Source organism: Muscardinus avellanarius (assembly GCF_963383645.1).
Source record: "Muscardinus avellanarius genome assembly, chromosome: 12".
Classification (NCBI taxonomy): domain Eukaryota; kingdom Metazoa; phylum Chordata; class Mammalia; order Rodentia; family Gliridae; genus Muscardinus; species Muscardinus avellanarius.
The window spans coordinates 54,429,176-54,454,388 of record NC_137798.1 but is presented as its reverse complement, the minus strand read 5'-3'; the positions used below and the strand labels follow the sequence as shown (position 1 = coordinate 54,454,388).

Sequence of the window (25,213 nt, the reverse complement as noted above, 5' to 3'; positions counted from 1 at the left end):
TTACTCCTAATCAATGAAACCTTGTATTCCTCAGGGATGTGCTCTGCATCAATAGTATTTTGCATAATTTTGCATTTTCTGCATAATTTCATTTTGCTGCATAACAATGTGTCAGTTCATTTTCCCCCTTTCTGTGCCCTGGGAAGAAAGTCATCTGAAGCGGCTGGCAATTTCACAAGTGTTGGCTCGTTAACATCACATCTTGGAAAGATTCCCCAGAGGTATGCTAATAGGCAACACGCAAAACAACAATAAAGAAAATCAAGGGAGGAAAAAAAAAAGAGGCATTCCTATAAAACAGATTTGTTGCTTTCAGTGCTTCCCAGTCACTCTGCTGCTCAGCCTCTGAGCTGCTAATTGTATGTAATTATGAATTGCTGAGCTATGAATGGTCCTGACTTGAAGCTGGAAACACAGAACGAGGCTGTATTCAAACGACACGTTGATCTGTGAAGAGTGATAGGCTGTTTATGGTCTCAATGAGTTATTCACCCCGTAGTTGTGTGATTCTTTGGATAATATTTTTAGTTGTGGAGAAAACTTCAAGAAAAATGGTGCAGACTAGAGCATCTTCCACATCGGAAATTTAGGGAATTGAATAAAAATAGTCTCTCTTTTCATTAGCTTATGCCTCAGGACAAAAGATTTTCATTTTGATAATTTGGACCTAAATCTTGCCACAAATATTATGCAAGTACTCCCAAAGCAAATGAAGAAAATGCCTAAGAAATGAAGGAATAACTGGGAAAGAAATAAGAGATCTAAGAGTGGGGGACTGAGGTTTTGGAGGAGAGGATATTTTGAGTGGCCCTTTAAGCCTGTTTTAAATATATATATATTTTTTTATAGCAGTGAGGTTTTGAAAACCACTGTGATGGTTTGTCTTGAATTGTAGGTGACCGTGAAAGTCATTTAGAGCAAGTCAAGGTTCTAGAAAAATGATAATTGCTATCAGTTTCATTTAGCTGTTGTTTATTGCACTTTCTAAGCCTGGGAAAATTATTCTTTAGACTGAATTATACTAGAGAATATTGCAAATTATGATGACCGTAGGAGGTCTCTAAGAGACCTTGAGCTATTTTGTTTCCCAGGTTGTAGAGTCATAAGTTCAAGGTCTACCACTAACTATTTTGTAGCTTTGTAGTCCTGGTCAAGCTTCATATTTGAGGAATTTGTAAAAGAAATATATCAATGTGTCTTCTTTCTCTGTCTCTGCAATGTTCAGAAGATCAAGTAAGATACTGCCTGTGACACTGGTTTGCAAACTGTAGAGTTTCATAATGATAAGCTGTTACTATAGATCTATTCCTCCTCCTCCTCAATTGCATACATTTTCAACTTACTGATATAACAACTGCCATTATTTTTTGTTGCCAGAATTTGTGTTAGATACTTAACATACATAGTCTGGTTGATTCTTGGAATGATTGGATAGACAGGTACTGTGACTTACTTCCCTTTACAAATGAGGAAATTGAGGCTTAATGAGTCACTCGTTAAAGTCACACAACTAGAAAAGGGGGTAGGGTAGGAGGAGGGACAGTAGGGCTCTCTGATTGTCCATGTGGATGAATTAATAAATTATTAGGAGATCCATGCTTAGAAACCATATTGCTTCAAATTTGGTAGTTACTACTATAGTTAATGTGAAGGATTTCTTCCTTTGGCTTAATGATTCTTTGTAAACCAGATTGCAAACCACATGCTTTTTTTAAACTTATTTATTTTTTATTGGTACATTGTAGTCATATATCTTAATGGGGTACAAGGCATAAATGCACATATCACTCATTTAGGCCTTCCCCAATTCCCATCCCATTCCCTCCCCCTCCCTCCTTCTCATGTGTGGCTTAGTGATTGACTTTGGTATGTTTGTGAATATTCATCATGTACATTAGGGAATTTCCCTCTCCCCCCTCCCATTCTTCTTTGTTAGGTTGCCTAACCATGGTTTCTCCTTCTTTGTCTAGAATTCCTCCTATGACCCCTTCCCCCCCTAACTTTTCCATATTATGGAAAACATCTAATTTTTTACTTTTTGCAACTAACTGGAGGACATTATGCTAATTTGGAACCTCCAGTTCCAATTTACCAGTAAATGATGTAATTTTGTTCTTCTTTATGGCTGAGTAAAATTCCATTGTGTATATATTCCATAGTTTTGTAATCCATTCATCTGTTGATGAGCATCTTGGCTGGTTCCATAGTTTGGCAATTGTGAATTGTGTGGCTATGAATATAGATAAGCATGCATTAGTTTGATAATTTGGTTTCCATTCTTTTGAGTAGATACCCAGAAGTGGTATTGCTGGATCATATGGCAGGTTCATTCCTATTCTTCTGAGGATTCTCCATACTATTTTCCAAAGTGGTTGCATTAATTTGTAATTTTTCCAACAATGTACTAGAGTTCCCACTTCTCTACATCCTCACTGGCATTTGTTGTTGTTTGTATTTTTAATGATTGCCATTCTAATTGGAGTTAGGTGAAGTCTCAGGGTAGTTTTGATTTGCATCTCTCTGATTGCTAATGATGTTGATCATTTTTTATACACTTATTGGCCATTTGAATTTCTTCTTTTGTGAAGTATCTATTTAAAACTGCATGCTTTGACAATTTTAAGTGCAGAGCTGAGGTTCTTGATATTCCATAATGGGTGAACCACAATAAGTAAGTACAATTTCACCACCTCTAATGCAGTATATCAAGAAATATACAGATGATAATATTCAAGAGGGCGTAGTTCCCAAACCTCCATCTCCAATAAAAGACAGTTACATGATGTTTGGCAACCAGTTCCAATGTAATGATCTTATCATTCACCCTTTGGAAAGTCAGGGCGTTGAATGGCTTCATCCTATGCAGTTTGATCACAAGAAAGAATTGAGAAACCTCATATGTCTATTCTTAATAATTTTTGGATCTTTTAGATATTTTGATAAGGAGCCCTGGAAGTATAAAACGAGAAGAGAAACTAGAAGATTTTTTTTTTTTTTTTTTTTTTTTTGGTGGTACTGGGGTTCCTGGAAGCCCTTCTATCTCCGGGTTACACTCCCAGACCCATTTTTACATTTTCATTTTGGAAACAGGGTCTCCTAAGCCAGCGCGCGCGGCTGGCTTCGAACCTGCGCGATCCTCCTGTCTCTGCCTCCCAAGCGCGAGGATTACAAGCGTGCGCCACCACGCCCGGCTTTTTTTTTTTTTTTTGGTGGTACTGGGGGTGGAACCCAGAGGTTTTCTACCTCCAGGCTATACTCCCAGACCTATTTTATATTTTATTTGGAAACAGGGTCTCACTAAGTTGCTGAGAGCCTCACTAAATAGCTGAGGCTGGCTTCGAACCTGTGCGATCCTCCTGTCTCAGCCTCCCAGGCGCGGGGATTACAAGCGTGCGCCACCACGCCCGGCTAAAACTAGAAGATCTTAAGCTACTTTTTGTACATATGCATCATCTTATAAATGAATACCAGCCCCACCAACCAAGAGAGACCTTGAGAGTCATGATGGAGGTCCAGAAATGTCAAAAGTTTGAAACAGCTGAGCTGTTTCAGAAGCACCTAGAATGAATAATTGAGATGATTCAAATTGCTTGGCTTCCGTGCCTGATGATTTGCCCTATTCTGAAGCAGGGGTAAGAGTAAAAACGGAACCAATGGATGCTGATGATGGCAACAATTGTACTGGAAAAAATGAACGACAAAGAGAAAATTCAGGTCACAGGAGGGACCAGATTATAGAGAAAGATGTTGCCTTGTGTGTCCTCATTGATGAAATGAATGAGAGACCATGAAGGTCGTTTCTCTTAATTTTTCATTTGGGCAAATAAAATTGCATATTAGTTTGTTTTCTTTTGGATAGTCTTAAAAAGGCATAACTAAACACATAAAGGTCTTTCCTTGAATCCAGCTTTTCAATTATGAGATACCCTAGGCAGTAATTTCACTGCGTAACAAGCATAGACAAATGTGTACCTACGTTAAGAGTAATAAATAGCTGGGTGTGGTAGCACATGCTTGTAATCCTGTACTTGGGAGGCTGAGACAGGAGGATCACAGGTTCAAGGATAGCCTCAACAGTGTAGTGAGACTCTCAGAAACCTACTGAGACTCTGTTTCAAAAACTTGTAATCCCAGCATTTGGGAGGCTGGGACAGGAGGATCACGGTTCGCGGATAGCCTCAGGTACTTAGTGAGGCCCTTTGCAGTTTAGTGAGACCCTGTTTCAAAATACAGAATAAAAAAATAGGGCTGGGGGTGTAACTCAGAGGTAGAATGCCCCTGGGTTTCATCCTCAGTATTGCAAAAAAAAAAAAAAGACAAACATTTCAAAGGGCTGGGGATATATCTCAGAGATAGAATGCCCCTGCCTTCAGTCCCCAACACCCCCCCCCCCAAAAAAAAAAAACAAGTAGTGTTGCTGTGTAGGATATTCCCATTTTGGAGTTGTAATAAAACTTAAAGATATCCTCAGTAATAGCAAGCTTTCATCCTTGAAATAATAAGTTTGTCATTTGCTTTAAAAATGATGGATAAAGGATATTGAACTATATAAATATGAAATTATAAATATGAAATTATGGAACTTATCAAATATTTTGCTTAATCTCCCCCAAATAGTGTAGCATATTAAGAAAGGAACCTAATAAAATTAAAAAGCAGGAGCTTTTCTTCATGACTGTTCTGTAGACTCAGTATCTCATCCTCTTCTCCGTATTCCTGCATGGAATTTGCTGGTGAAGGGTCCCGTAAGTGGTTTTATTTTTTCTGTAACTCAGGTAATAAGTCCTTTGGTTACTTTAGTTTCAGGCATTCGTTGTAGTAATGAGGATGTCTAAGTGTAGTTAACTATACATTTCCTTCAAAACTGAGCTGAGGCTTGCTTAAAGCCAGAAGCCAGTACTAGGAAACGGGTTTGGTGGAAGAGACTGGTAGATGTTTACCAAAGATTTTTGCTTCTTTTTGAGATGGACTGCTGAGAAATGGCTGCCCAGCTAAGGGTCGTGTCTGTGTGAGACCTTGTGACTGCATTTAGACAATGGAGTGAGTGTAGGAATCCAGGTCTGCCCTGTTATAATTTCTTGCATGATCCTTCATTTTCTCCTCCTATCTGCTTTTTAGATGGGTACATCCATGATAGCTTTTGAAGCTACTTGAAGATGACAGAGATTCAGTTTGGTCCCTGAACGATTGTTAGGACTGTTTTCTTTTCATTAACACCATTTCTTTCTGGCTAATTTGACTTTATGTGAGCAAGAAATAAACTTGCTTTTGAGTAAATAAAATTAAACCACAGGCTTTGACAAACAAGATATACCCTACCATCGTGATTTATTCTCATATACTTACCAGAGAAGCTTGGGAAATAGGCAGATTTTAAGACCCAGCTATCTGAAATGTGAAGTTAAAAGGTCTGAGGAGGGCCAGACTCTGCCTTTTGAGGCAGTTCCCCGAGGGAATCAGGGTGTTTGGGGGAAACATGTGAAGGAACATAGAGAGTGCGACTGTCTTAAGAACCTTGGGAACAGAACTAGTTCCTTTGGACAGAGCTCTTCGCTATTATATCCATTTTATTCAGGTAAAGAGTAGATAAATGAGCCTTTCTGAATCAGTATAAGCAGATTCAGGTGTGGCTACTGCTGAAAGGCATTAAAAAATCATCCTTAATGTTTGTTTCTTTATTTTTCTTGGCTTTGCAGGAAAGTAAGTGATAATTGCCATAAATTAGGGCTTATTTGAATTTTTGAGCCTCAGAGATGCATTAAAAATTTCTAGATATTTTAAGAATCATTACCTAGGATGGATCATAAAGAGCATTATTGGGGGGGATTTTTGAAAGTTCTCCTTTTATGAGTGAAGTGCCTGGTTTGGGGTCGTGAGGAAGGAGAGGACGGACATACCAGATCTGGAGGATCAGTTTATCAGCCATGGTTAAAAGTTAGCCAGGCTAGGGATGCAGTCCAACACTTGGTTTGGAGCTGCGGCCCTGAGTACAAGATAAGCCAGGTTTATATAGGCAAAAATCACAAATATTACATAAGGGACAATAGCAGGTGCCCATTTCAGTTGAGGCGGCTAGCAAACCGTGACGGTGGCAACTGGCTGTTGCCAGGGGTAATTAGCTTAAGGTTTCAGGACACAGTGGTCTGGGAAACAGGATGTTGGTTAGTTCTCTCTGCCTCCTGGGGACCTGTCCTTTAAGCTGATTGGATGGCAAGGGTTCAGGGGAACTTTTAGTAATTACAGGTTGGAGACAGGGGTGAAGGTAGGGGCAAACATGGAGTCACTCTGGTCTCTATGCCCCAACAACGAGCAAGATGTCAATAGAGACTTCAGCAAAGAAGAAATATAAATAGACGTGCCTTCAACCTCAATAACAATAATCACAGAATATAAATTAAAGCAATAACAATAATAAAAATTAACTGCCTTATTTATATTGACTAGTTTTATCTGCACAATCATCTTATTAGGTTTATACTCTTACTCCCATTTTACAGTTAAGAAAATTAAGGTACATAGATGACATACTTTTTTTTACTGCTGGTGGGAGTATAATTTGATAGTATATTTTCATAGGGAGTAATTCTATAATTACACTTCTAGGAATTTATTCTATGAAAACAATGGCAGCTTTATATATTATACAAAAAGTGGAAATTCCAATTGTTCAATAAGAGAGAAATTGCTAAGTTATTGATGGTTTACTTCTGTGATGGAACATAAATAAACTTTATTTTATTTTATTAAAAATTAATATTTCTATTGGCACACTGTAAATACATATCATAGGGAGATTCAAAGCAATATGTTCACACAGGCACACAGCACTTGGTGTGTCTCTCCACATCCCACCTGCATTTTGGTGAGACTGGCAGTGATACCTTCATATACGAAAATAACACTATTCGAATGGTTTCTTTCCTCAAGCCTCATTTTCACACTCCCCTTCTCTCTCCCTCAATCCCCTTCCACTATTCTACTGGTCTCTTTCCTTATTTAACTGAAATTACTTTTGTTTCCTATTTTCTCTCTTGCTTATACATATGAGAGAAGACATAGGACCTTGACTTTCTGAGACTGGCTGATCTCACTTAACAGAAAATTCTATAATTCCATTCATTTTATTGCAAATGATAAAATGTTATTCTTTGTGGATGAGTAAGATTCCATTGTGTGTATATGCCCCATTTTTAAAATCTGTTCATCTGTTGATGGATACCTAGGTTGGTTCCATAATTTGGCTATTGTGAATTGTGCTACAGTAACTAAGGGTGTGCATATATCACTATAATATTCTAATATTAATTCTTTTGGAAAGATACCGAGGAGTGGTATACTTGAATTAGATGGTGGTTCCATTTCTAGCTTTTTGAGCAATTTCCATAATAATCTTCATAGTGGTTGTAGTACCTAAATAGTCACAAAAAATCATGGTTTTGCTGTGCACTCCTGTAATCCCATATACTCAAGAGGCTGAGGTAGGAGAATTATGAGTTTGAGGCTAATCTGGGAAACTTAGTGAAATCCTGTCTTAAAATCAAATTAAAAAAGAGCAGGGCATGTACTTCAGTGGTAGAGCACTTCAGTGGTAGAGTGATAGAAACAGAAAATGGCACATTTTAGTGTCTTGAAAACCTGGCCTTCTGTCTTAATTTCTGCCTTTACCAATGATGTGGACTTGGGCCATTGTTTTGTCTCTCTCTGAAGGCATGCTTCTTCTTTGTTAATTTTCTAATACTTGTAACACCTTATAAAACGTATTTATAGGATCTTGAGGTTGCTGATAAAACAGAAATCACTTGTATTGTGCTAGGCAAGTGGCAGACAGTATTTTAAACACTTATGTTAATTAATTTAATCTTCACCGTGGCCTATTAGGTACATACTACTATTATCCCAGTTTTATTGATGAGAAAACTGAGGCTGATAGAAGTTAGTTGCCCAAGATCAGACCTCCAGGAAGTGGTATTGCTTGGATTTCAGTCCAGACTCAGAGTTATAGTTTAGTCATGACACTGCTGCCTTCAATGAAATTCAGTGGATAACGTAGAGTGTCTCAAATATGCATTTTCAACGAGGAAGCTATCGTCCCCAAACATGTGTGAAAACTAGTTCTTGGAAAGTAAAAATATTTTCTTCTTTTTATGTATAAAGCACAGATATTAATCAAATTTTAAAAAAGATAAGTAGTATATCCATGATATTGAAATTAATGAGGAATTGAAGTAAATAGGAGAAAATGTCTGAAAAGTTCCTTTGGGCAGATAATAATGAAAAAAAAAAAAGCTTGAGAAATACTGATGTAGAGGACACACAACAGGCATTTTATGAATCCTTTTCCCTTTTCTTGTGCCATCTGGTTTGAAAAGTGGAAGGTGGCTGATGCTCCCGAAGCGTTCCCCAGTCAAAGGAGGAGTTTTAGTTGGAGTTTAGTATGCATGGGCCAAGAAGCAGAGACTGACTGGGCCACTGGAGCTATGGTGGAGCAGGAAGACAGGTTGGGATGAAGAAACTACTGCTTTCAGATGCTATTTAGCACATTTAGCTCAGTTATTAAGCAGAATCATTGAAAAAATAGGCAAGATTTCAATGTCACAATCAGTCTGCTATTCAAGAATAGATAAATATTCAAACCTAAAAATTACATGGGAGAAGTGATTCCTGCAGTAAGTGTTATATATCTCAGGTCCCAGGAATAAACACAAAACAAGTGCAGGTCTGTACGGTATGGGAAAAAAATACTCCAGACAAATTTCCAGACAAATTTCTATAGATGTTTGAAGAAGAAATTATTTTTATATATAGTGTCAATAACATATGTAATATTACATATTATATATTACATATTATATATTACATATATGTTATACATATAATATAATATGTAAATTATTTATATACACATGGTATCTATCTACCTATGTACATATAGTGTCTATCTACCTATGTGCAAAATCTTAGAAGAAGTAGCACAATTAAGCACTTTCCACTTTTCTTCTCTGTTAGGAATAGTATTGTTTCAATTATTTTACTCTGTAGGTAGAATTCCTTTTATTTTTTGCCTGTCTGAACACATTTATACTTTGAATGTTCTATATGATCCAGATAAAATATATGACTACATCTCCCGTTATAATTTAGAAACATTATAGAGCATACAGTGGACCTCTTCAAGGATGTTTAAAATGGAACCAGACCTGCTGAGATGTTCTTCGTAGATAGTAGATTTACCCACTTTACCTTTCTTGCCATCCTGTTAATGCACCTCTTGAATCAAGCACATCTCTTACCAGGTGCCTCTGGAACGTCATGATGCCATTAGGGAGCTGAAAATAGTTATTTGCCAATAAGTAGCTTTCTTAGCTAACTTTGTCAAGAGGAGTTTCAGCCCTTGTTGGGTAGAAAATGAGCCTTGATTCAGGGTCAAGAGGACACAGACCCTCTCTAGCCACTTGTCCCTTTAAGAGCTAAGGACCAGGAGAAACTCAAAAAAGCCAGTACTGTCTAAGTAAATGCCAACATGAGAGATGCAGTCCTCTTCTGCCCCAATGTCTAGGTAGAAACGTGGACAAGTTGTAAAATGGAAAAAAAATATTTTCAGCTTCCCCTGCTCATCTCCTTTGCACATCCCAGCCAGCCCAGGCTACTTTTATTCTCTCTGGTACAACAGCCTCAGACACCATGTCCTCTTCCTATCCTGAGCACATTGCTCTTCTAGAGGAGAGAGTTTTGTATCATAGTTTGGATCTGAAATGTCCCTCATCGGCTACATAGGAGAGCATGAAGAATAGGGAGGTGTGTCCCTTAGTTTCCAGGTGTGTTCTTGTTCTTTATCTGGGGGGATAATTGAGAAACAGATTTCTCCTGCCATGTAAACATGAAATCCCAACAGAAATGGTAACACCCAATGGCTGACAAGCACAGGCTGTAAGCCAGGTACTACTTAGTGCTTTAACTGGACTGCTTCACTTAAATCTCCTTGGAGCTGTGAGAGTTGGGGACTAGTCTTCATCCCATTTTATGGCTGGGAACCTGAGGCCAAAAGAGATTAAATGACTTGCCGAGGGCCACAAGTCTGAGAAATGGCTATGCTGAGATTCAAAGCCAGGATGTCTAATGACTCAACTGCTTGACTTCTACTTCCTGCCAACTGTGAGCACTGATATGTATCACTCCCTTAATGACACTTACTTGGAACTAAACTATAGTGGCACACATTTTTTGTCTATTTTCTTGTTATGGGTGATATAGAATATCCCTCAAAGAGCTCAAATATTAAAGTTCAGAACTGATAAAATTAAGTCATGGGGGTTGTAATCTTATTAGTAGATAAATCTATCATGATGGATTTTCTGGGTGGATCCTTAGGCCAGTGGGGAAGTGGGGAGTAGAGAAGGTAGGTCCCTGGAGGAAGTGGCCTTGGAGACTGTGCTTTTGTCTTTGAATCCTTTTGCTCACTCTCTCTTGATTCCAGCCCTCTGTGATCTGAGAGTAGAGCCCCTGCTCTCTCCCTCTCTCTGCTTCCAGCCACTATGCTCTGATACGAAGACCTAGTCTGACATAGACTCAACTCTGGAATATCCAAAAATCTATGAGAAAATAAATCTTCCGTCCTCTAAGTTGTGTGGTCAGTTGTTTTAGATTACAGCAGTGAAGATGTTGACTGAGCAGTGAGATGTTGATGTTCCTTTGGTGGTACTGGGGATGGAACCATTCTAACTCCAGGCTATACTCCCAGACCTATTTTTATATTTTTTAATTTGGAAACATGGTTTCTTAAGCCAGCAAGGCTGGCTTCAAACCTGCGCGATCCTCCTGTCTTCACTTCCCAAGTGCGCGGATTACAAGCATGCGCCACCATGCCCAGCCCTTCGTTGTTATCTTTAAAGTCTGAGCTGGGTATGGCCAGATACAGAGGTCTCCTCCCCAGGAGTTGGTCCCCAGGCTGGAGCCCAAGCCCCAGGCCCCTGACTATTGGCTTGCACTGGTGACTGGTTGGGTTCTAAATGCTGGTCTCCTGAGGGGTAGTGGGGGGGGGGAGGGCATTGGCCTATGAAATCTTTCTAAGAACTAGTGCAGAAGAAGAAGAAACAGGAGGCATGGAGGCAGGTAGACATTTCTCATGTCTCCTTAGAAGGGAAATAGCCACAAAGGGTAAATCAGATGGAAGAGCCTGCTCATTCATTGCCCCAGAGTTAGTATCCAAGATGAGATTTTCTAAATAGCTGCCAGATCGTTTGTGCCATCACAGGCACAGGCACAGTCTGTTGGAATTAGTGTTCTTGCCCTATCTGTGAGCTTTGGTGTTGATCCGTATTGTTAATGATGAGACAGGGAGACATAACATTAGAAAAAGCAGGCACCAGGAATATTTATGTGTGCCCTGTTAGCTAAAAACTAAGTTTTGTGCTGCCAGTAAAATCAGGTGACAGATTTCTTCCAAGAATTTGTTTTCTTTGCCTGTTGTTTGCAAATGTTGCTGTGTTTCAGTTGCACTTGGAAGGCAACAAATAGGGGAAAACATAAATATGGCATAGTGTCAGATTCTGAAGACACCCGTGATGATGGCATGACTTGTTTTTAAATAACAAACACAATTCTTTCTGGAATGAAGGAAAGTGTGGGTGGGGGAAAACCTGTTTCTCTAAATGTGTTTAGTTGTTGTTTGAATGAAAGCTCCTGTTCCAAAAGCTTTCCTTCAAGATCCTTGAATATCATATGAGGAAAAAAAAAAATCTTTTCAGAAAGGATGTTGTACAAAGGTTACATGCATCTATCTTGCACAGCGTGGGTGCCCCATACATTTTTCTTTGTAATAGTGATTATATTAGCTATCTATTGCAGTGTAACAAATTATCCCCAAACTTGTGTCTTAAGCAATAACATTTATTTATTTTGTGGTGTTAGAGATTGAACCCAGAGGCATTCTATCAATGGCGTTCTATACCCTCAGTTGTTTTTATTCTTTGTTTTGAAAGAACAAGTTCTCACTAGGTTGCTGAGAATATCACTAAGTTATTGAGGCTGTTCTTAAGCCTGCGATTCTCTTCTCTCAACTTCATAAGTACTGGGATTACAGGTGTGAACCACTTCACCCGTCAAGCAATAACATTTATTATCTCACAGAGTTTATGTGGGCCAGAAATTGAGGAAAGTGATTCTGGCTCAGGGTCTCTTTTGAGTTTACTCTTGTCCAGGACTGCTGTTTTCTGAAGACTTGAATGGAGCTAGAAGATCTACTATATAGTGTGTCACCCATTTGCCTAGCAAAATTGTGTGACTAGGAGGCTTTGTTTTCTTGCCATCCATGAGGCTGGTTATATGTCATTACAACATGGTGGCTGGTTTCCTCAGAGAATTACCCAAGACAAACAAGATGGAATCCTGTGTGTGTCTCATGGCTGAGCATCTGGGGCCATGCCTCAGCATTTTCCACAGTTTATTTATTTAGAAGAAAGTCACTTAGTTGCAGTTGTGGCTGCAGTCCACACATGAGGGGAGGGGAATTGAGCTCCACCAAGGGGAGGCACATTAAGTAATTTGTGGTTATATTTGAAAATAACCCCAATGAACTTTAATTGTGAAAAGAAATAAGTTTAAAATAAACTGCTCAGAAGATCAACAGCTTTTATCTGAGGATGAAAATGTCTCTGACATCAATCCAGAAAGACTGTAAGCATCATAGAATAAGTCAATATGAAGAGTGATGGGAAATTATCTTTTCATAGAAACAGATGAGAAGAGAAACTTTCTCTTTTAACAAATTACTCACATATATTTCAATTGACACATATAATTTGAAATATTATGAGGCATAATATGACATTTCAATACATGTATGAAAATATAATGATCAAAATAGAGTAATTGGCATATTTATCACCTCAAACAGCACTTTTTAAAATTTTAACTTATTTTTTATTTTTATTGGCACATGGTAATTCATAGTGGAATTCATTGTTACATATTTATACAGCACATGACATGATTTGGTCAATTTTTTTCCATGGTACCTTTCTACGTCTATCATTTCTTTTAGCTATATTGAAACATTCAATTAATTGTTGTCAACCATAGTTATTCTATGGTGCTATAGTACCTTTGACGTTATTTCTCCTATCTAACTATATCCTTATACCCATTAACCATTCTCTCTCCATTCCTCCCACACTCCTTCTAGGCTCTAGTATCCACAATAGAATATAGAGAAAATTTCTAATTTTAAATGTGAGAAGGATTCACTCTAAGTTTTGGAAGATGGTTGTCTTAATACATTCAGACTGCTATAACAAAATACCATAAACTGTGTGGCTTATAAACAACAGAAATTCATTACTCAGAGTTCTGGAATATGGGCAGTTCAAGATCAAAGCACCAGCCCATTCAGTGTCCTGTGAGAGCTGCTTCCTGGTTCACACATGGAGCCTTCTACACATGTCCTCACGTGTTTTTTTTGTAAGGACATTAATGTCAATTATTGGTTCTGCCCTTATGACCTGACCATCTTTGAAGATCACACCTCCTAATACCATCACATTGCGGGTTAGGATTTTAACATTTGAATTTTGAGAACACTCACATATTCAGATCATATCATTCTACTCTTTTTTTTTTTTTTTTTGGTACTAGGGGTTGAGCTCAGAGGCATTCTACCTCCGAGCTACACCTCCAACCCTGGAAACAGGGTCTCGCTAGGTTGATATAAGCGTCACTACTTGCTGAGATTGACCTTGAACCCTCAATCCTCCTGTCTCAGTCTCCCAAGTACTTGGATTAAAAGCATTTGCCACCCCACTCAGTTTATCATTCTATTCTTGGATCCCCCAAATTTATTTATTTCTCACATGTCCTTGTATCCAGTATTTTTGTATCCATGGGCTTAACCATTGCAGATGGAAACATTTTTAAGCCTACAACGGTTGTGTCTGCACTGAACATGTACAGAATTTTTATCATCATAAACAATATAGTATAATAACTACTTATATAGTATTTGTATTGTATTGAATATTATCAATAATCTAGATATGATTTAAAATACATAAGAGGGTATATGTAGGTTATATGCAGATGTTATGCTGTTTTATGTAAGAAACTTGAGCATCTGTAGACTTGGTATCTGTGTGGGTACTGGAACCATCCACCCCATAGACACTGAAGAACAACTATATACAGATTTTATCCCGTAGCCCCCAAAGTCATAAATCATTTCCGCATCAGTTCAGAAGTCCAAAGTCCTATCAAAATTTTATCTCAATCAGATATAGGCAAGACTCAAGATAGATTCAAGGGTGAATTTTATTTTTAATTGTCTAGTAGAGACAAATTTGAGACATTTCTTTCCTATGGATATTTGTGTATGGGGCTTTGGCCTCCTAGCTCCTAACCTTACTATCAGAATATTAATTTGAATCATTTCTTCCTCTTGGTTTATTTCAAGCTTTCTTTTCTTGTTTTACTGGGGATTGAACCCAGAGGTATTCTACCTTCAAGCTATACCCTAGCCCTATTCTTATTCTTTATTTTGAAACAGAGTCTCACTAAGTTGCAGAGGACCTCACTAAGTAGCTGAGGCTGGCTGCAAACCTGCAATCCTCCTGTCTCAGCCTCCCAAGTACTGGGATTACAAGCATGTGTCACCATACCCAGATTTCAAGTCTTATAAGAAGTCTTCTCTTTTACTCTATAATATAAAGCCTGATCTTTTCTAGAGCTGATATTGTATACAAATGTGATTCAAAATACGAGATGTGGGTACATTGTCAGAAGGCCAGCTGAGAGAAAGACCCTATATTGTTTCCTTGGCAACAGGGTTTTTTTTTTCTTCAATTTGAACAGTCCCCCAACACCAAATTTGTTTATTATTTATTTATTTATTTATTTATTTATTTATTTATTTATTTATTTATTTATGTTGGTGGTACTGGGGTTCCTGGAAACCCTTCTACCTCCTGGCTACACTCCCAGATCCATTTTTATATTTTTATTTGGAAACAGGGTCTCTTAATCCATCGAGGCTGGCTTTGAACCTGTGCTATCCTCCTGTCTTCACCTCCCAAGTGCGGGGATTAAAGCGTGTGCCACCACGCCCGGCTATTTTTATTTTTAATTATTATATATATTTTATTGGTGCACTATAGTCTCATATCATAATGCAGATCATGTTGACAATGGCATATATTCACACAGTACTTGGTGTCCTTCCCCCCCATCTCCCCATTTTCCTCCCTCCTGATACTGAGTGTTTAGGTTAAAAATGTTATATTCACACATGTACACAGTCATATGTAGCATTTCCATTAATGAACCTAAGTTTTCTTCCTTCCTTTCCCTTCCTTCCTGGCTTTGCTGAGGTTTATCCTATGTTATTTGGAGTCCCTCTGGTATCCCAACTACTCCCTAGCTTGAGCACATTAGAGAAAACATATGTCCCTTCTCTTTCTGTGCTTGGCTAATCTCATTTAACATAATGTTCTCCAGGTCTTTCTATCTTCTTATGAATGATGTAATTTTGTTTTTCTTTATTGCTGAGTAGAATTTCATTGTATGTATTTCCCATACTTTTGTAATCCATTCATTTGTTGATGGATGCCTAGGTTGGTTCCATATTTTGGGTATTATGAATTGTGCTTCTATGAACATGGGTATGTATATGTTACTGTAGTTCTCTGATTTCAACCCCTTTGGAAAGAAACCCAGTAGTGGTATAGATGGATCATATGGTGGATCCATTCACAGTTTTCTAAGGAATCTCCACACTGATCTCCATAGCACTGAACTAGTTTTCACTCCCACCAACAGTGTAGAAGAGGTTTATTTTTCTATATCCTCACCAACATTTATTGTTATTTGATTTCTTTATGCTTGCCACTCTGATTGGGTTAGATAGAATTTCAGTGTAGTTTTGATTTGCATCTCCCTGATTGCTAATGATGTGAACTCTTCTTTTGTAAAGTGTATGTTCAATTCAGTTGCCCATTTCTTGATTTATCCATCTTGATTTGTTTTGCTAGTGTAAAGTCTTTTGAGCTCTTTGTATATTCTGAATATTAGCTTTCTATCTGAGGGGTAGCTGGTAAAGATCTCTCATTCTGTAGGCTTTTTCATTAGATTCTTGATGATTTCCTTTGATGAGCAGAAACTTTTTAGTTTGATTCCATCCCACTTGTTAATTCTTGTTTTAATTCCTGTGCTTTAGAGGTCTTATTGAGGAATTTACTACCTGTGCCTATGTGTTGGAATGTTGAACCTATGGCTTTCTCTAATGGCTTCACAGTCTATGGTCTGATTTACAGGTCTTTGATCCATCTTGAGTTGATTCCTGTGCACAGTGAGAGATAAGGATTTAGTTCAAGTTTTCTACAAATGGATAGCCAAATCTTCCAGCACCATTTGTTAAAAAGGCTGTCTTTTTTTCAGTCTATGAATTTCACCCCTTTGTCAAAGATCAATTGACTATAAGTGTGTGGGTTTGTTTTAGTATCTTCTATTGTGTTCCATTGGTCTGTGTGCATGTTTTTGTGCCAATGCCATGCTGTTTTAATTACTATAGTTCTGTAGTGTAATTTGAAGTCAGGAATTGTCATGCCTCCTGCATGAGAACTGCAGTTCTCTTGCTGAGAATTGCTTTGGCTATTTTGGGCCTTTTGTTTCTCCATATGAAATTAATGACTGATTTTTCTAGGTCTATGTAGAATGTCATTGGTATTTTGATAGAAATTGCATTGAATCTATAGATTACTTTAGGCAGAATGGCCATTTTGATGATATTTATTCTGCCTATCCATGAGCAAGGGAGATCTTCCTACCTTCCAAGGTCTTCTTCAATTTATTTCTTTAATGTTTTGTAATTTTTCTTGTAGAAAATTTTTATGTCTTTGGTTACGTTTATTCCACAGTATTCTATTCATTTTGAGATTATTGTGAATGGAATTGTTTTATTTCTTTCTTTGTAGATTTATTGTTGGCACATAGAAATGCTACTGATTTCTTTAGATGATTTTGCATGCTACTTTGAAATGCTACTTTGTTGGCTTGGTTAATCAGCTTCAGTAGTCTTTTGGTTGAGTATTTTGCATCTTCTAGATATAGAATCATGTCATCTGCAAAAAAAGATAATTTTTTTTTGTGTGGTACTGGGATTCCTGGAAGCCCTTTTACCCCCGGGCTATACTCCCAGACCTATTTTATACTTTTTATTTGGAAACAGAGTCTCTTAAGCCAACATGGCTGGCTTCGAACCTGCGCAATCTTCCTGTCTCCACCTCCCAAGCGCGGGGATTACAAGCGTGCACCACCATGCCCGGCCAAAGATAATTTTTTTCTTTTTTTCCTATTCTAATTCCTTTTTTTTTATTGGTGCACTGTATTCATACATCATAGTGGGATACAAACTTTTGTAGACATACATGCACACATCGCCCAGTCAGCCCCCACCCGATCCCCACCCCATTCTCTCCCCATCCCTCCCTCCCATGCTTGGCTTAGTGGTTGACATCTAGTATTATAGCAATTTATCCAAAATTAAAAATGATAATCTCACATAATAGTTTAATTTGCCTGATACCAAGCTTTTGATGACTTAAAGATAACATTTCAATATTTCTTTTTACTTTCTTTCTTACCAGAGAATATTTTTTTTCTATTTTTTTTAGGTGAAACTATCATATATTTATATATTTATTTTTCAGGAACAAAATCTATCCTAATATGGAATATGGACTCTAGATACACAAAAGGATCTTGAAAAAGAACAAAGCTAGAAGATATATATTTTCTGATTTCAAACCATATAAAGCTACAATAATTGAAACAGTGTAGTACTATTCTAAAGGCAGATATATAAACCATTGGAGTTAAATAAAAGCCTAGAGCTAAATTCTTCCCTATATTGTCAAGTTATTTTTGACAAGGTTTCCGCGAACATTCAGTGGTGGAAATAATAATCTTTTAACTAAATATTGTTGAAACATAATAATTACATGGAAAACAATAAAATTGGACCCTTACCTAATCCCATATACAAATATTAACTCAAAATAGATAAAAGACCTAAATATAAATCTTAAGACTATAAACTTTTAGGAGAAAATCTGGCTCATAAAACCTCACAACATTGAAATTGGCAGTGATTTCTTGGATATGATTTCAGTGGCACAGGCAACACAAGAGTATACAAACTCCCTAAAAAATAAAAAAGATATTTTATATCCAAAGACAATGTAAACAGAGTTAACAGTTACTAATAGAATGGGATAAAATATTTCCAAATGCTTTATCTGAAGGTATATTAATATTCCAACTAGAAATCCTAAAAATTAACAACAATAAAGGCAAACAATACCATTTAGAGATAGGTAAAAGACTAACATAAATAATGAATCTCCACAGATAACCAATCTTAGTTGTCTGTTGGATGGAAAATCTTGTTTCTCTGGTTCTGGTGTGTGTTACCTATTTCTTCTTTGTAGTTAATCTCTGAGTATTTTCTCTAGTGCTGGTTTTGAAGACATAAATTCCTTCAGTTTCTGTTTGTCATGGAAGCTTCTTATTTCTCCATCTAATTTGATGGAGAAAGTTTTGCTGGGTAGGAAATTTTTGGCTGGAAGTTGTTTTCTTTCAGAGTTTGGAATATGTTACTCCAAGCCCTTCTGGCTCTCATGACTTGGTTTGGGAAGTCTGGAGTGATTCTAATTGGTTTGCCTCTGAATGTCACTTGGCCCTTTGTTTTTGTTGCCTTTAAGATTCTCTGCTTGGCTTCCACATTGGTCATTTTGACAGTTATGTGGCGTGGGGATCCTCTTCTCCGATCCTGTCTAAAGGGAGTTCTATAAGTTTCCTGGACCTGTGTATCGACCTCTTGCTCTATGTCTGGAAAATTTTCTGCTATTACTTCCTTGAAGAGATTGTTGATCCCTTTGGTTTCACTTTCTTTTCCCTCCTCTATTCCAATTATTCTTAGGTTAGCTCTCTTAAAATGGGCCCATATTTCTTCAATATCAGATTCCTGCTGTCGGATATTTTTTCCTAGATTAGAAACTATGCGTTCATTTTTGGAATGATCATCTTCTAAGAGTGAGCTTCTGTTCTCCATGTGGTCTAATCGGTTGTTTGTGCTTTGAATTGAGGCCTTTACTTCATTAATTGCATCCTTTATCTCTTTTTGGCTCTCTCTGAGTTCTTTTCGAAGCACTCTATTATTTCTACAGTTATTTTCCTGATTTGCTCTTCTAGAAATCTCTGATTTTCTGTTTTATCGGGTTCTGATGTTGTGGGGTTGTGGGCATTCATTGCTCCAGTATTATTCCTCTTTCCCATGATTTTGGAAGTTTGTGCCTTCTCTGGGTTCTTCCCTTGGGTCACTATGACTTCACTTAAGGTGTTCTGGATCTCGAGTCAGTAGTATCTCAGACCCCAGTACTCCTTTACTGGGTTGTATCACATAGTCTCCGACCCAGAGAGTCGATAGAGGCTGCTTTAGACTGTGGGGGGTGCCAGGTTGCACGTTCTCCTATGGTGTGATATCTCTGCCACCGCCCCTCCCCCACTGGGTCAAGTCCCAGAGAGTACAGTACTGGGATTTCTCCTCTGTGGCCCGCAATTTGACTCACTGTTCTTGAGTACACAGATGTAGCTGTACTGGACTCGGTGAATTTGCTGCTGCTGCCGCTGGTGGCAGTATGGCGCCACTGCTACGCCCTCAGCCCTGAGGCTGGCGTATTTCTTCTTGGTTTTGATTTCCACTCTGAATCCCTGCAGCGTGTGCTGAGCTCAGCCACTGGGAGCTTTAGATGCTCCCTGCGCTGAGAAGTCCCGCCTGGCTGTTCCGCAGTGGCTCACCTCGGCTTGCTGTAGGTGTCTGGTGAATTCGCCGCTGCCGCCGCCGGCAGTATGGCGCTGCTGCCGTGTCCTCGGGCATGAGGCCGGTGTATCTCCTCTGTGGCTCTGAGCTTTGTTCTCAGTTCGCTTTCTCTCTGGAGCCTGGTGATTTTTTTGTTTCTCTGGTGATGGTGTTTTCTGGCTATGAAAGGCGCTGATTTTGTGGTAATGGAGATTGGTTGTTAGCGGGGCTCTTAAGTCCCGCTTTTGTCGGTTGCCATCTTCCCGGAAGTCCCCTTGAAGAGATTATTGATCCCTTTGGTTTCACCTTCTTTTCCATCCTCTATTAAAATTATTCTTAGGTTAGCTCTCTTAAATGGGCCCATATTTCTTCAATGCCAAATTCCTGCTGTAGGATTTTTTTTCCTAAATTATAAAGTATGTATTCGTTTTTGGAGTGATCATCTTCTAGGAGTGAGATTCTATTCTCCATGTGGTCTAATTGATTGTTTATAGTTTGAATTGATGCCTTTACTTTAGTGATTGCATCCTTTATTCCTTTTAGACTCTCTCTAAATTCTTTTTGAAGGTCCTGTATTATTTCTACAGTTATATTCCTGATTTGATCTTCTGGAGATCTCTGAATTTCTGTGTTATCAGGTTCTTATGTTGTGGGGTTGTTGGCATTTATTGCCCATTTTTATTCCTCTTTCCTATAATTTCAGAAGTTTGTGCCTTCTATGAGTTCTTCCCTGGGTCACTACAACTTTACTAAGGATGCTCTGGATCTCAGTCTGTGGTAATCTCAGTCACTACTACTCCTTTACTGGGTTGTATCGCAGTGTCTTAGACCCAGGGAATTAGTTGAGGCTGCATGAGTCCATGGGGGTGCCAGTCTGTGTGTTTTCGCATGGAGAGCTGTGACAAGGTGATGGTATCTCTGCCACAGCTACTCCTTCACTGAGTTGTACTGCAAAATCTCAGACCCAGGGAGATTATCAAAGCTGTGCAAGTCCCTTGGGTTGCAGTACTGGGATTTCTCCTTCAGGGGTCACAATTTCACTTATGGTTGTTGTGCGCGCTTAACTGGAGCTGTCATGGGTTTGGTGAACTCGCTGCTGCTGCTGGCAATATGGCGCTGCTGCCATGCCCTCTGCCGTTAGGCTGGCATATTTCTTTTTGGGTTTTGAGCTGTGTTCTGAGTCCCTGGAGGGCGTGATGAGCTTGGCCACTGGGAGTTTTAGACGTTCTTTGCGGTGAAAAAACTGCTGAATTACACCCAAATGATCCACAGCTGCTCACTTCTGCTCCTTGTTTACCTTTCTTCTCTGGAGCCTGGTGTGTTTTTGGATGCACTGCTCTGGAGCTGTCGTGGGTGTGGTAAACTTGCCGCTGCTTCTGTCAATATGCTACTGCTGCTGCGCCTTCAACATGATGCTGGCATATTTCTTTTCTGGATTTGAGCTCTGTTCTGACTCCCTTTCTTCTCTAGAACCTGATGCTGTGAGGCAAGATCTGTGTTTTCATTCTTATATATCTTCACTGCTTTTTTTTTTTTTGTCATGGAGTTGCCTTCTTCATAGTTGTTTTTCATTTGTTGCTGCATTCTACAGTTGTCATTTTCTCTTCCTCCACCAAATTTGGTTTTGATCAAAGACTAATTTTGAATTTTGGGAACAAGTCCTATTTAGGACTCTGTTTTTTTGGTTTTAAAGAGAGATCTGAGGCAGGTGTGGTGGTGCATGCTTAAAATCCCAGTGCTTAGGAGGCTGACAGGAAGATCGCACAGATTTGAAGCCAGCCTTAGCTACTTAATGAGGCTCTCAGCAACTTAATGAGACCCCGTTTTCAAATAAATTATAAAAATAGGGCTGGGGGTGTAGCCCAGAGGTAGAAATCCCCTGGGTTCCATCCCCCAGTACCACCAAAGAGAGAGAGAGAGAGAGAGAGAGAGAGAGAGAGAGAGAGAGATCTGATAGTTTTTAAGATACTTTAACATCTTCAGCAAAAATAATCAGCACATTTCAAAGCCAAACAGAAGATGGTAATTATTGTAGAGATTTTTTTTAATGGGTGGTAAATTAGTCATAGCAATGCATTTCTGGATGGAAAACTGTCAGTCAGAAATGATTAAATGAATCAGTGTGTGTGAAAGCATTGTGTCAATGTAAAGCGCTATTACTCACCACTCCCAAATACCTCACAGCTGGAAAATATTTTCTAATAAAAACTGAAAGCTATTTTATCTTTGCAAGAAGATTCCTCTTCTCCAAGTGGAAGGGGAGGCTCTGATTCTGCATCTAACCTGGGTCCCATTATGGGCCTATTTTCATTTCATGGGAAACCAGGCATTGCAGTGTCAGGGTGGCACCAATCTTCTGGCTGTTCAATTCATCTCTCTTTGAGCTTTAGGGCTGAACATCAGTAATGACCCTTTGGTTAATCCAGGCTGGTGATAATGTGTTTTCTATACAGGTGTTTCTAGTGACTCCTGGAGTGTTCCTACCCTGGCCATTATCAACCTCCCCAAGGCAGAGATTTCATTTTTTGATGTTGGCTGTGAAGCTTCATGTGTCCCCATTTGCTGATAAATTACCTACATCTGGATATGCATAAATCTAATAAGAAGTCAGTTTTCACATCTCGGAAAGTATCCAGGAAGAACAAGCATCAACCTCCCCATGAAAAATATTAGACAAATAGGAATATACATATGGGGTTTCCTCTGCTGCAGGTCGCTGGTCACCTGAGTAATTATTCCACACATCACATATGCCCTTAGATTTATTTGCCTTCAGACATGCTTCCCAGGAGCTTCTGGGACAAGATCCATGGACCAGAATGAATAATGTCCTATGTGGGTACTGCTGAGCTAAATTCAAGGTTGGCATTAGATTTTAAGTAGATGCCCCCATCGCATAATTAGACTAATCAAGATGGAGATTTAGGGGGCTTAACCAGAACTTGAAAGAACAGCTGTTTGATGATACAACAAAATTTAGCTATTTTTTTTGATGTAAGGGAATCTACAATTTACTTTTTATTTTTTTTTTAAAGCAAAGCACCTGTGAACTGGAATGGAGGGAGGATTTCAGAGTTGTTTTGTTTACGATAATGCTCTCCACTCTGATCCTTAGCTGGAGCTGAAGTCTTTTTCTTTCCATCTCCTGCCTCCCTCTTGCTTTAATCTCTGCTCAGTGCTCCGCGCTTGTTGATTTGCATGTATGAATAGTAACACCTTCTGACGGGCTGGGCTCAGGAGACGCAATTTGGTTGCCGGCTTTTCCTACCTCGGAGCCCTGTCAGCATCTTGCATTGATTTGGAGTGTAATCAATGTTTCTCGTTACTGCTGTGCCTGCTCCTCCCAGGCGGGTGCTGATTTTCCTCCTCCAGCTCTGTTCCTCAGCATTGGTGTTCCAGTGGATTGCTTAGAAAAAACTTGATTTCACCCTGTGCAGATACCAGAGGGATCAGTTGGGGGGCTATTAATACGTTCTAGAGGGAAACAGCTCATACTGTCTTTTTAAATCGAATAATTTCTTGCCCGTTTTGTAATTCATCATATCCTTCGTTTGAAATATTACAGTTCTCCAGCTAGGAATTACAGCGCTCTATAATGGTACCCCTTGAACACCAGGCTTGGTATTAGCAGAGCGATGATAGGAGCGTCTAATCAAAATTCGCCGCATGGGGTTCTGTCTTTTCAATAGGGGACATTTAAAAACCTGGGAGAGGGAGATAGCAATACACATCACCATAATGGGCAAGTCCCTGATGATGGTGCCGAAGTCCATTGGAGGAATATTTTTTATTTTCCTTGAGAAAGCAGCCCATTTTTCCAGTGCAAGGCCCCCTGTAGCCTTTAATGACTGAAGATACGTTCAATATTAGCTTTCTGTGGGGAGAATGCATTCAAGTACTTCCCGGTGACCGATCACGAGGCTAATGGCAGTATCTTTCTGAGAAGGCTGAAGCCCTTGGAAACCTGCATCCCAGGCATTGCTCTCTCCAATGCTCCCCTTTCAAGCCATCTGCTGCCAGCCAGCATAGTGTAATAAAGGAGTCCTCTGCAGGTCCTGTGCAGTCTCAGAACAAGCTTTCTGTGAACTTCAAATATCTCCCACCTTTGGACACAGGGGAATATGGCTGGGTCATGTGAGCTCCAAGTGAGATCTGGCATGAATACGCTTTCCCCCATTATCACAGCTTTTCATTTTTTTACTCCACATTTTGTTTCTCACATGATGTTTTCAAAATAGCTATCGGAGCATTGTTTGAAGTTGCAACAGCTACAGGATAATTCACACAAAGTACCTTTCCTTCTGCTTAGATGTTCAGAGCTGTGTTTGTGTATTTTTTAAACCTATCTGTAGTTATTTCATATGAATGGCTATGTCTATTAGCTCCCCGCTCCTACACCTTTGGCTGGTTCTGTGTATATGAGAACCTCTTTAAAGACATAAAAGTGTCCTGTGAGTGCTTTCAGCTGTGAAACCCTTTGTGCAGGCTTCAGGTGCCTTTGTTGTATGAACACTGCGAGCTTAATATTCCCATAAAATAGGCCTTGGACTTAAAAAAGGCTAGTTTGTCAATCTATTGATTGCCCCAGGCTAAGAAAGCTAATTCCTCAGCACCAACACTGCAGGTATTGAGCAGGCTGATCCTTCTAGGTCAAATAACTCACATCGCTAAAATAATATTAAGGTTTGTTGCGGCACAAGCCACATAGCTGAGAAAATCCATCATTACCACCTGATGCCTCTGCCCTTTAATTTATATCATTATAGAAAGATGGAGGAAGGCACAAAGAAAAGTACAGGGAAATGTATTCAGAGTGATCTACAGTGTTCTTAATAAAAATGCCCTTCCTTTATGAGCACCTGAATGGGCATATAAATATAACCAGCAATGGGAATTTTAATCAAAGCTTTATAGCCTTTTCTTTGTCAAGACTTTGACTTCCTGACCAAGTTAACTTCCTGAGAGGGTTTTGGCTTCCCTGCTCACCTTGAGGAGACCCTTGCTCTATTTTCAGGCCGGTCCTTTACCAGCTTGAGTTGGTCTCCTTTTGGATAACTCCAAAAATTGTTTTTTTCCTCTGTGAAACTGACTCTTGTGAACATTTCTCAAAATCACTGAGAAAAAGAAAACAAGAGGTTGAAAATTATCTTGTGTATGGATAGATGTCCAGAGAATAGCACCCCCCCATGATGCTCTTGGAGTGTCCATGAGACATGAGCTGCAGGCAGAGCATGTTCTTTCTGGGTGGTGCTGGGTTATCTTCAGATTTGCTACTTTGCTATTTAGGATGCACAAGTCAGCATTCAAAGAGACAGCATCTCTGCCACGTTCACAAGTCTGGTCAACAAGAAGAGCCAGCGGTGTGACTCTGCA

At 39.0% G+C, this 25,213-nt stretch overlaps 1 pseudogene across 1 annotated transcript; it reads left to right on the top strand.

Annotated features, from left to right (window-relative positions):
- Positions 1–2,653: 2,653 nt before the first annotated feature.
- LOC308270768 (mediator of RNA polymerase II transcription subunit 7-like) lies at positions 2,654–3,791 on the top strand (annotated as a pseudogene). Its single transcript has 2 exons — positions 2,654–3,009; positions 3,419–3,791. The product of its transcript is annotated as a mediator of RNA polymerase II transcription subunit 7-like (transcript).
- Positions 3,792–25,213: the final 21,422 nt, after the last annotated feature.